At 32.2% G+C, this 10,675-nt stretch overlaps 1 non-coding gene and 1 pseudogene across 1 annotated transcript; both read left to right on the forward strand.

Annotated features, from left to right (window-relative positions):
- The first annotated feature begins 71 nt into the window (after positions 1-71).
- Positions 72-237, forward strand: LOC121366126. Its single transcript, XR_005957125.1, has one exon. It is a non-coding gene; the product is annotated as a U1 spliceosomal RNA (small nuclear RNA).
- A 2,362-nt stretch (positions 238-2,599) lies between these two features.
- LOC121366125 lies at positions 2,600-10,193 on the forward strand (annotated as a pseudogene).
- Positions 10,194-10,675: the final 482 nt, after the last annotated feature.

The raw sequence follows: 10,675 nt of genomic DNA on the forward strand, positions 1-10,675 counted from the left end.
TTGACATATGTCCCACAATAATAAAAAGCTACTCATGAGTATAGTAGCAAAAAATGTTGCGGTTTTGAGAGTTACTTACCTGGCAGTAGGGGATACCGTGATCAAGTATGCGGTGTTCCCTCCAATGGAGACCTGGCATTGCAACTTAGCTGGGTTGAAGTGTGCGATCTCCCCAACGTGGGAGACTCGTGATGCGCAATTTTAGGTCAGTGGGTGACTGCGTCACGCGTCCCCCACTCTTTTTTAATAAACAAAGAAACATTGATCACACTATATAGGAATAAAATATTCGGTGTGATATCAACATCGTCAATCATGAGTGTTATGAACTTAAAGAAAGTTTACTTAACTAAAACAAACCATTAGGTGGCACAAGAATTGTTTTAAAATTACTGTAGCATTTTTTATTATACTCTGTGTGAGTTCGAAAGGCCATTCATATGCATCGTATGTAAGGTGGCAACGAGGTTAAATTGTTGTTGTCGTGAAAGGTCTAAAAATATTTAGTGTTTACTTTCGTATACAATACTATACTATGTCCGATTTGAGAAGAGCCACACAGACATGTAATAACTTTGCCATTTACGTGCTATCGACATGGAACTTTGGACAATCAAATTCAGTTTGCAAACGTGACATGACAATGAGTGACTTCTCAAAGCGAAAATTGTTATTTATTAATCCTCGAAGGTGTGCAATTTAAAGTATGTCAAAGGTATGTCCATTCAAAATGTATGAAGCTTTGCTACTTTTCGTCATAGAACGTCATAGACTAGAGCCAAATTTTACATATATAAAATGCACAGTTTGCAAAACTGAATCGATTGTCCCATTCCATGTCGATAGCACGTAAAATGGCAAGTTATTCACATTTCTGTGTGGCTCTTCTCAAATCGGGACATAGTATAGTATTGTCATGTACGTATAGAAGTAACACTAAATATTTTAGCCTTCTTCCACGACAACAACAATCAAAAAAAAATTAGTTATAGCTTTTGTTCAAACTAAAACCTTTCTTGATAAATTACTTTTTGTTATTTTAGCTGTCGACATTATTGTTTATCGTTTTTATCCACAGCATATCAAGATCTGCTTTATACATGCAACCTCTATAAGCTGTAACCACAATTACTACATGAAATGCCATCATACAACACACAAATTCATGGTCACATATTAATGCTTTATATAATTTTAAGCTTCTTTACTTTTAATATCATTAAACCAGAGTATATAATAAGAAAAAAGATAAAGGCACGATCCACATGATCGATTAAAAATGTCATGGGTAGATCTCTTGAAAGTAAATTTACATTTATAACGTTTAAAAAATACAGTGAGGCTTGTATTCACTTACTACTTGTATTATTTTCTGTATAGTCTTTATTATCCATTATAACCAATACAATAGTGAATCATGTGCCTACTTCAATATTGGGGCTAGGTCAAAATTTAACAACACATCTCCTGAGAATTCTACAAGGCATTTCAAATCAAACAAGCAAGAGAGATTCATGTAGCTTGTCTTCTTGGCTTATCTCATATACATGCTCTTCTGATTAAAGCTAGACAACGTCATTGACAACGTTGTTCAATGTTAATATTAGGTACAGTATTAGGAAGTATGACATTACCTCATCTCCTGGATTAACATGTCCCTGATACATGATGTAAGCTACTATTGCTCCAACACCAGTGACCACCTGAAATATAATAGCAAGTATACAGGTGGTATTATCGACTGACTAACTTCAGTCATTGGATTAATTTCACGTCCTTGTAACTTGGAATGAAGTGCAGCCAATGCATGTACCAAAGAGTATGACCTATGGATTATGTATGTAATTAAATATTGCATATATCAATGGATGAGAAATGAATGATGATGATAATGAATTTGCATGAACAAATTAATGGACTTTATTATGCTAAGATATGGGACAAGTGAACACGTCAATAATCACAGAACCATTAATACAAATAGAACATACTGGCGCCTCGAGTGTATGATGACATTTGATATCTTTTGTAGAAATCAACTAATGCATCGATTACAAATTGAGGAGGTTTGAAATCAGGAAATCCCTGTGACAATACAAACAATTTGATAGTCATATGATTTTAAGAGACAAACATGTTATATAATCATGTACCTGGCCTAGATTGATGGCCTTGCTTCTAATGCCAATGCAGCATACTCTCTACCCTAATATTAAATGTATTAGCGTGATAATAATAGCTTCACTTACCATAAATTCTTATCATGACCTACAATGCGATCAGAAGGCTGGTTGAAAGGAAATAAGAGGTTAAAACATGGATACTGTTGCAGCTTACTTTGAGTTTTTATTGAAGACATTAGAGAACCATCAGCTGATAAATATCTAGTAGTGGGTACTGCTCTGTATGACATACGCCCAATATGCTGATAGAAAGAGAGCAAGGCTCTAGACCCCATCATTATTATGTGTCAATAGGAGGGGCTCAAAACTCAAAGAAAGTTCTAAATAAAGCCCATTAAATGCTTACTGAAGACCTAGAATTCTGTGTAGTATTATCGACTTCACGTCAAGTTTCTTATTTATTTAACTAAGTCAGAATGGGCAACCAGTTGACAGCACTTGCTCCTGCACAAATTCTTCCTCTGGAGAGCTACTTCAGTGAGCTACCAGACTATGGCAAACCTTTCAGGTATGTTGGTATATTGTTTTAGCTCCACCTACTACCCACATTGTTCTAGTCTTTGGAGTACAAGGTTTATGAAAGTGGCTCGTTCAAAGTATAAGTAAGCAAGTGTGTCATATAATACAGCAGCTGTCTCGTATTTGTTGCTATAGTGACGGCACAGTACTGAAGTTTTAGTCAAAATATTTCCCAAATTGACTCGTCAGTTTCAACTTCAAGTTTATGAAAAACGACTTCACGGTAAGAGGATAACTCCAGTTCATTTAGTTTAATTAACAATTAATTAACCTAATTAATTAAAGTTGTGGATTAAACAATACTTAATATTAGCATGTTAATCTAAGCTACTAATATTGGTGTATAATTTGACCTTTGTTGTCATTAGAGATACAAATACGAACTCATGGAATATCTAATGTTTTTGCCATACAACACTTTTGGGTAAGTTAACAATATACATTACATTGACATACTAAATGTCACTCTAAGAGTATAATGTCATATGTACATTAATATACAGTATACTTAATAGATTGTAGTCTATTAAAATAAGTGTTTTCACCTTTTATGAAGCAGCTGCAATATGCTACTAAGTAGCAGATTAGAGAATATAAATTAGATATAGGACACCTCTGCAATAAAAACAAATCTGTGTCCTTGTTAATACCAAAAAAGAAGGGATGCCCCTTGTAATTAAAAGACTACAGATGTGTTTGTTACATTTCAACTGTAGACTTTTATTTGGTACTGTTATGAACTTTAGGACTCTGATAAAGCTGCTTTCATTGTGAGACAACACATTCATTACAATCTCTATGATAGGATCAGGTAAGACTTAATATACACATTAATATAATGTAACGTTCTTTATTGTCATAGTACTCGTCCATATTTGAATAATATTGAGAAAAAATGGATAGTCTTTCAATTGTTGAAAGCATTAGAAGAATGTCATTCAAAAAAGTAAATTTTTGAGTTAATTATTTTTATTATTAAAAAATTTAAAGATATATCATGGAGAATATTAAAACTGAAAATGTCTTATTGACAGGATGGGATTGGTAAATAGATGGACAGAATGATGGATATAAGAACTCTCTTCTTTATAGGGTACTGTTAACAGACTTTGCTAGTTTCAAACCAACTTTACTACCAGCTGTATGTTATAAGTTATTATAATGTCATTATAAGTTTTCTACTTGCAGGACAATCCAGCAGATTACGCTTTCTTCTTTGACACTTCTCGAAGAAAACATGCTATATTGCTCCTGAAAGGTAGCTAGTCATATATTCACTCATGTCTATTTCTCCATTTCTGTAGATTTGTCCTTGGTAACTTTGGTAACTATTCTCATGGGCACGTTGCTATGGATACTATACAGAGGAATAAACACTACAGCCCTTTATCATATGCAATGGACATATTCTCTTGGGGTAAGACATAAAGAAATGACAGACCAAGAGACATACAAACAAACTGACAAAAGAATAGTTTAATTATCTCCATCTTTTATATCTAGGTGTGTAATTGCTGAATTATTTTTAGATGGGCAACAGCTCTTCGATTTTAAGTCAATTGTTGGATTATATTCAAAAGGAATATTCACCAGAACCACTTCTTAAAAGGATTAATGATAAACATGTCAAAGTAGATTATTAACACCGATGAATATTAACTAATGGTTGCCATAGCGAATGATACGTCACATGATTCAATTAAAAGCACAGACAGAATGAGAGCTGAGAAATATCTAGCAACATATAAAGGTAAATATACGATATAGTAGAATATCATAAAATGGTTTGGATTGGATGTAGTTAGTTGTTCTTCTCATTATTAACTCTTGTCACGTACATTGAATGTAGTGTTTTTGTTTTGTTTTCTGTTTGTTTCTTTCCAAAACAATTATATTTAGTTTTCATTATTGTATTTTGTGATAATTTTAATTCCCAAAATATCTTATATGGTATATTATCTCTATTACATTACAGACTTATATTTCCTGAATAGTTTTTATTCTTTTTCTTCACGACTATTTTAAATCTTTTACAAGTGTCTCTCAACTCACTCCGGATCAATTCATTAAAAGTAAGACACAATTTATAAAGAGAAACATTTATTTCATCATTAGGTTATATGGAGATATTGAGGCCATTTTAGCAAACCTATTTCTGAACCGGAAGCTCCAGGACAGAGAAACAGGCTATGGTGGTATGTCTGAATATGTTATTGAAACATATAATATTTATATATTTATTTTTAGATGTTCTTGTCATTGTTTTAGCTGTTATTACATCAATTTAAGAGTACTCAAGTAAGCGAGTATAGGAATGAAAGCATTGGAATGAAGTGTATAAAATTAAATAATTGGAATAGAACGTTTAAAGTAATACTGAATAAACTTAAGACAAACCTGGAATGATAGGAATGAGATGTTGAAACTATAGTTATATCTATTCTATTTAGTTTGCAGCGTCAAAATTACAAGCCTTGGAAATGATGAAAAGTATTGCACAATACATTCAGATGAGACTATTTTAGAGAGAATTGTACCCTTCTTGGTATGTTTGTATTGATATATTGTGTTCTGTATATCATGTCTTTGGTATCTTACTTCTCTTTTTTGTTGTACTTAGCATCTGTTGATCAAAGACAATTGGTGTTCAGTGCGCGCTGAGGCTGTGAGAACTTTGTCATTTTGTCTCAGTATTATTAGAAGAGTTCCTAGAAGGTACAAGGCATATTATATAATAATTCAATAATAAAATTTCTCTACATATAGTGATTTTAATTTTTTTTTCCTGAATATATATTGCCATTTGTGGTTAGTAGAATAATAGACAGTTTTACTATTATCACACATATAATGGTAAATTTGAAAAAGAATTTCCCACATGATCTATGCCATATTGGACATGCTGCATGGGATGTTGGTGTAGTTATAAAGTAATACAGTAACAGGTTATTTTCTTTGTCTCAACATACTATACCAGTGACAGATAACTGATAATTTAGTGCCAAAATTAAAACCAGTTAAGTGCTGTTTGCATAGTACAGGGGTGTGGTCATGTTGGTAATAAGGCACAATGCGAAGAGAGTGCTTTTTCATAGGTGTAGGAACAGGGGAGGGGGGCACAGGGGAGCACGTGCCCCCCCAATATTTTTGTATATTGTGAGATGGTTTCACAATCAACTGATTTAAATTAGAAACAAAAGTTTTTCAGAAAAAGTTTTGTCATTGTTACTGAACGTGTTAAAATATTACAGGTGCCCCCCAAAAAGGTTTTATTTTGGTTGTTTTGGAAATTATTTATACAATTATGTTTTGTATAAACTTTGTTGAACAATGTTAAAATATTACATAGGTGCCCCCACCCCCTTCAATTGACAAAATTGTTCCTATACCTATGTCTTTTAATTTCTATCTCCTAATTTGTACAAAGAATAGAGTTATATTTTATTAACTTAATTAGTTTCATTACAATCCGTCTACTATGATAATGATCCTCCTATAATCTTAGTTTCATTACAATCCCTGTTTGACTGCTATATAAAGTTTTTCAATTAGTCTGACTATGATAGAATTGATCTCTCCTTAATATTTCATTATGACAAAAATACTGACCTATAACATCATTACAATCCCTAGTCTACTATGATATGAACTGATCTCTCCTATAATCTTATACTGATTGATGAATGAACCTGATCTCTCCTAAATCCCTAGTCTACTATGATAATGAACTGATCTCTCCTATAAAAATTGATATTCACTAAATCTTATTTTGTCTACAACTGATCTCTCCTATACTTAGTTTTCATTACAATTGTCTACTATGATAGAATGAATTCTCTCTATAATCACAATGTTACTGATCTCTCCTATATCTTATAATCTAGACTTGATAGTATACTGATAGAAGTTTCATTACATGAACTGATCTCTCCTATAATTTTAGTTTCATTACAATCCCTAGTCTACTATGATAGAATGAACTGATCTCTCCTATAATCTTAGTTTCATTTCATTACAATCCCTAGTCTACTATGATAGAGTGAACTGAGCTTTCTTTATATTATTAGATCTTCACTTGTTCCTAAAGTCTACTATGATTGACTGTTGTTTTCATACATCCCCTAGTTCTGATCTCTCCTATATCTTGCTTTAGCTAGAATGAACTGAATACTATGATAGAATGAACTGATTTAGCACTTCATCCCTAGCTCTGAGGTTAGAGTGAACTTTAAAGTGATAGACTATTTACTATGTAGAATGAACTGTAATAGATTCCCCTAGAGTTAGCTCAATTACTAAATAGAATCAACTGAGTTTTCATTACAATCCTAGTCTATATGATAGAATGAATATCTCTCCATCTAGTTTCATTACAATCCTATCAGAACTGTAGTTTCTTTCCTATTTATATGAACCTGATTTCTCCATCTTAGTTTTCATTCATCCCATCTATTATGATAGATCTGTTGTCTTACATGTACTGATCCCTGATTTTAATCTACCATTTTAGACTTTCAAGGAACTTTAAAACTTATAGATGATGCTGAATTGGGACAACTATCATGATTCATTTTTCATTCTATTATTATGCATTTGCTCAGTGATGATGTAAGATTAATAATATGCTTTGCTCAGTGATCTGAGTAAGATTAATAATATTTATAATTCATTATAATGTGTTGCTCTGATTTTTAAAACTGTACTCATAATGCTCTATTTTATGTTACTATTTAGGATACTAATGTTAAAAGAGCTTTCTTAATTCATAGTGCTGGCAAGTTTGTGTGTTCATTTTCTTTGGAGCTCAGAAAGGTATCTAGTTATTATAGTGTCATTAATATACACACATACTCTCTCTCTGTCTTTCTCTATCTCTCTCTGTCTTTTTCTCTGTCTCTCTCTCTGTCTCTCTATCTGTCTCTCTCTCTCTCTCTTCTCTCTGTCTCTGTCTCTGTCTCTGTCTCTCTCTCTCTCTCTCTCTCTCTCTCTCTCTCTCTCTCTCTCTCTCTCTCTCTCTGTCTCTCTCTCTCTCTCTCCTCCAGCTAAAGAGATAATTTTATCACACATGATCACATTTTTAAATGATAAGGTTGAGTTAACAATTATGATAACATTTTATGTATCCATTTTCAATATAGAACAATTGGGAGCTACATGCTTCATTTTTTGATGCTATTGTTGATGTTGTTACTCATGTAGGCCAAAGAAGTCTGGATATTTTAGAAGCTCTCTTACAGCAAGTACGCTATAATAATATGATTTTTTTGTCACTCAACCCTCCTCCTTTCTATTAGGGTCTCAGTGATCCTGAGGAAGCTGTTATTTGTGAAGCTATCAATGCTATGACTGTGCTATGTGATAGAGGTCTATTTGACCTACGCTTTCTTCTCTCATGTTTGCAACAAATTGTGCCCTTTCTAGCTCATCCAGTGAGCACACACACACATTCTTACTGCTACACCACCTCTACTGAAGTAAAACATATATTTTCAATAATTTTTAATAATTACTGCTATGTTGTGGTAATTCTGCTAATAATTAAATGTTTTTTTCCTTTACTAGAATATTTGGGCTCGTTATGGAGCCATTGGTTTTGTTTTAGCAGCTGCTAACAAGCTAGATGATATAGACTCTATATGTTACATAGTCCCACTAATACAACCCTTTCTAGACTATCCTATATTGAATTTGGATGACACAGTAGGACTCCTATACTTCAACTGTCATTGTTTTTTTATATTATATTTATAGTTAGTATTATTGAATGCTTTAAAGGACCCTATACCTCGTGCTGTACTGGACTATATATTGAAACAGCCGAATATGGACAGTCTTTTTGAATGGTAGAAGATACATTACATTTATTAGTAATGTAACTGGTTTTGCTTCAAATGTCTTTTTTCTTGCATGTCTACTAGTTTAGCAAAAATTGAATTTAGTAAAAGAATTGGAATGGAATCTGAGACTTTTACTTTAGCTGATGTTGATCCTATTCAACAACAAGTGTGTTTGAATTTATTATGATGTTAATACACTGTTTGTTTGGTACATAGTTTTTTAAGAAGTTGATAATGCTGGGTCTTCAAAATCATCACGAAAAAAAAACAATTATTGGTAATTTCTCTCTCTCTCTCTCTCTCTCTCTCTCTCTCTCTCTCTCATTTAATTTATTTTAATTTATGTAGGTATTAAAAGAGCAAATATTCAAACAACACAGCAACAGACAACAGTAAGTCTATTGTAAATGATGTTATGTGTACAGTGAATGAGTTTAAAATAGCACACACTATCAAAACAAACTACTAATAATATACAATTAATATTAATGACTTAATAGCACACCTGACCTCTACTAATAATATATAATTGTACACACTGCCCCTACTAATAATATATAATTGTACACACTACCCCTACTAATAATATATAATTGTACACACTGCCCCTACTAAAATATATAATTGTACACAGTGCCCCTACTAATAATATATAATTGTACACACTACCCCTACTAATAATATATAATTGTACACACTGCCCTTACTAATAATATATAATTGTACACACTGCCCCTACTAATAATATATAATTGTACACACTACCCCTACTAATAATATATAATTGTACACACTGCCCCTACTAATAATATATAATTGTACACAGTGCCCCTACTAATAATATATAATTGTACACACTACCCCTACTAATAATATATAATTGTACACACTGCCCTACTAATAATATATAATTGTACACACTGCCCCTACTAATAATATATAATTGTACACACTACCCATACTAATAATATATAATTGTACACACTACCCTACTAATAATATATAATTGTACACACTACCCCTACTAATAATATATAATTGTACACACTGCCCCTACTAATAATATATAATTGTACCCACTGCCCCTACTAATAATATATAATTGTATACGCTGCCCCTACTAATAATATAAAATCACTACTATTGTATTAAAAGCACATATTTGGGAACAGTTGACATGGTAGATTGTAGTAAAGTGATGAAATATTGTTTTTAAAGCATTATAATTGTTTGAAATCACATACAAATTTCTATACACATTAGTTACACTTTGGTTGTGTTTTCATTCCTCAATAAATATTGATGTTTCAGTTTACCGTAAATGTCAAAATTTTTGCCGCTCAAACTTTCGCGCGGAAAATTTTCCCGAACTCATAATTTTACGTTTTGTGTCAACCATGAAAATTTGATTATTAATTATTAATTATTCGCGAGTCTAATTTTTGCGTTTTGTGTCAACCGCACCTCGAAAATTTTGACATTTACAGTAAAATTAACTGAATTTGTTGTGGTAGGAGCGCTGAAGGAGAGCCCCTTCCTGTTCCTTTCCGAGGCGTAGTTGACCTCAAAGAACTACAACAAGTTCTTCCACGATCAATATCTCTTACATATGAAAGTATTAGTCAACCACATCTGTATCCACTAATAAGTCAAGGTATGTACTTGTTTAAAGAATATTGAATTAATAGTTGTATTTATTTTGTGGATTTTTGTTAATAGAAGAGGCAGTAGCAAGACCACTCATCAGTTACAGCTGGTAATATTGATGATTTCATTTAATAATAGATTGTAGAGGGTATTTGTCAGCCTAGCTCCATCTTTGAGGATAATATAAGCTCAATCTTTAATAACCTTAATGCCTTAAGTTCTGGTTATTAAAAGTAATTGACTGTCTATTAAAATCTAAAATTCATAAACCTAATAACATAAACACCAGACAATTTATCAAGTTATCAAATATTACCAATTTATTGACATTGATTACTTATTTCTTTACCAGAACCAGGAATGGGGGTTAATGTTCAGTGATACATCAATTTTAATATCTCATCCAGACGGTGCCTCAAAGGGATCTCCTCCACTTTATTCAAGGCATTCTCCTAAAAATACTCATAAATTAAAAAAAGCAGGTATAAA

The sequence above is a fragment of the Gigantopelta aegis genome, unplaced genomic scaffold, assembly GCF_016097555.1.
Source record: "Gigantopelta aegis isolate Gae_Host unplaced genomic scaffold, Gae_host_genome ctg4820_pilon_pilon, whole genome shotgun sequence".
Lineage (NCBI taxonomy): Eukaryota > Metazoa > Mollusca > Gastropoda > Neomphalida > Peltospiridae > Gigantopelta > Gigantopelta aegis.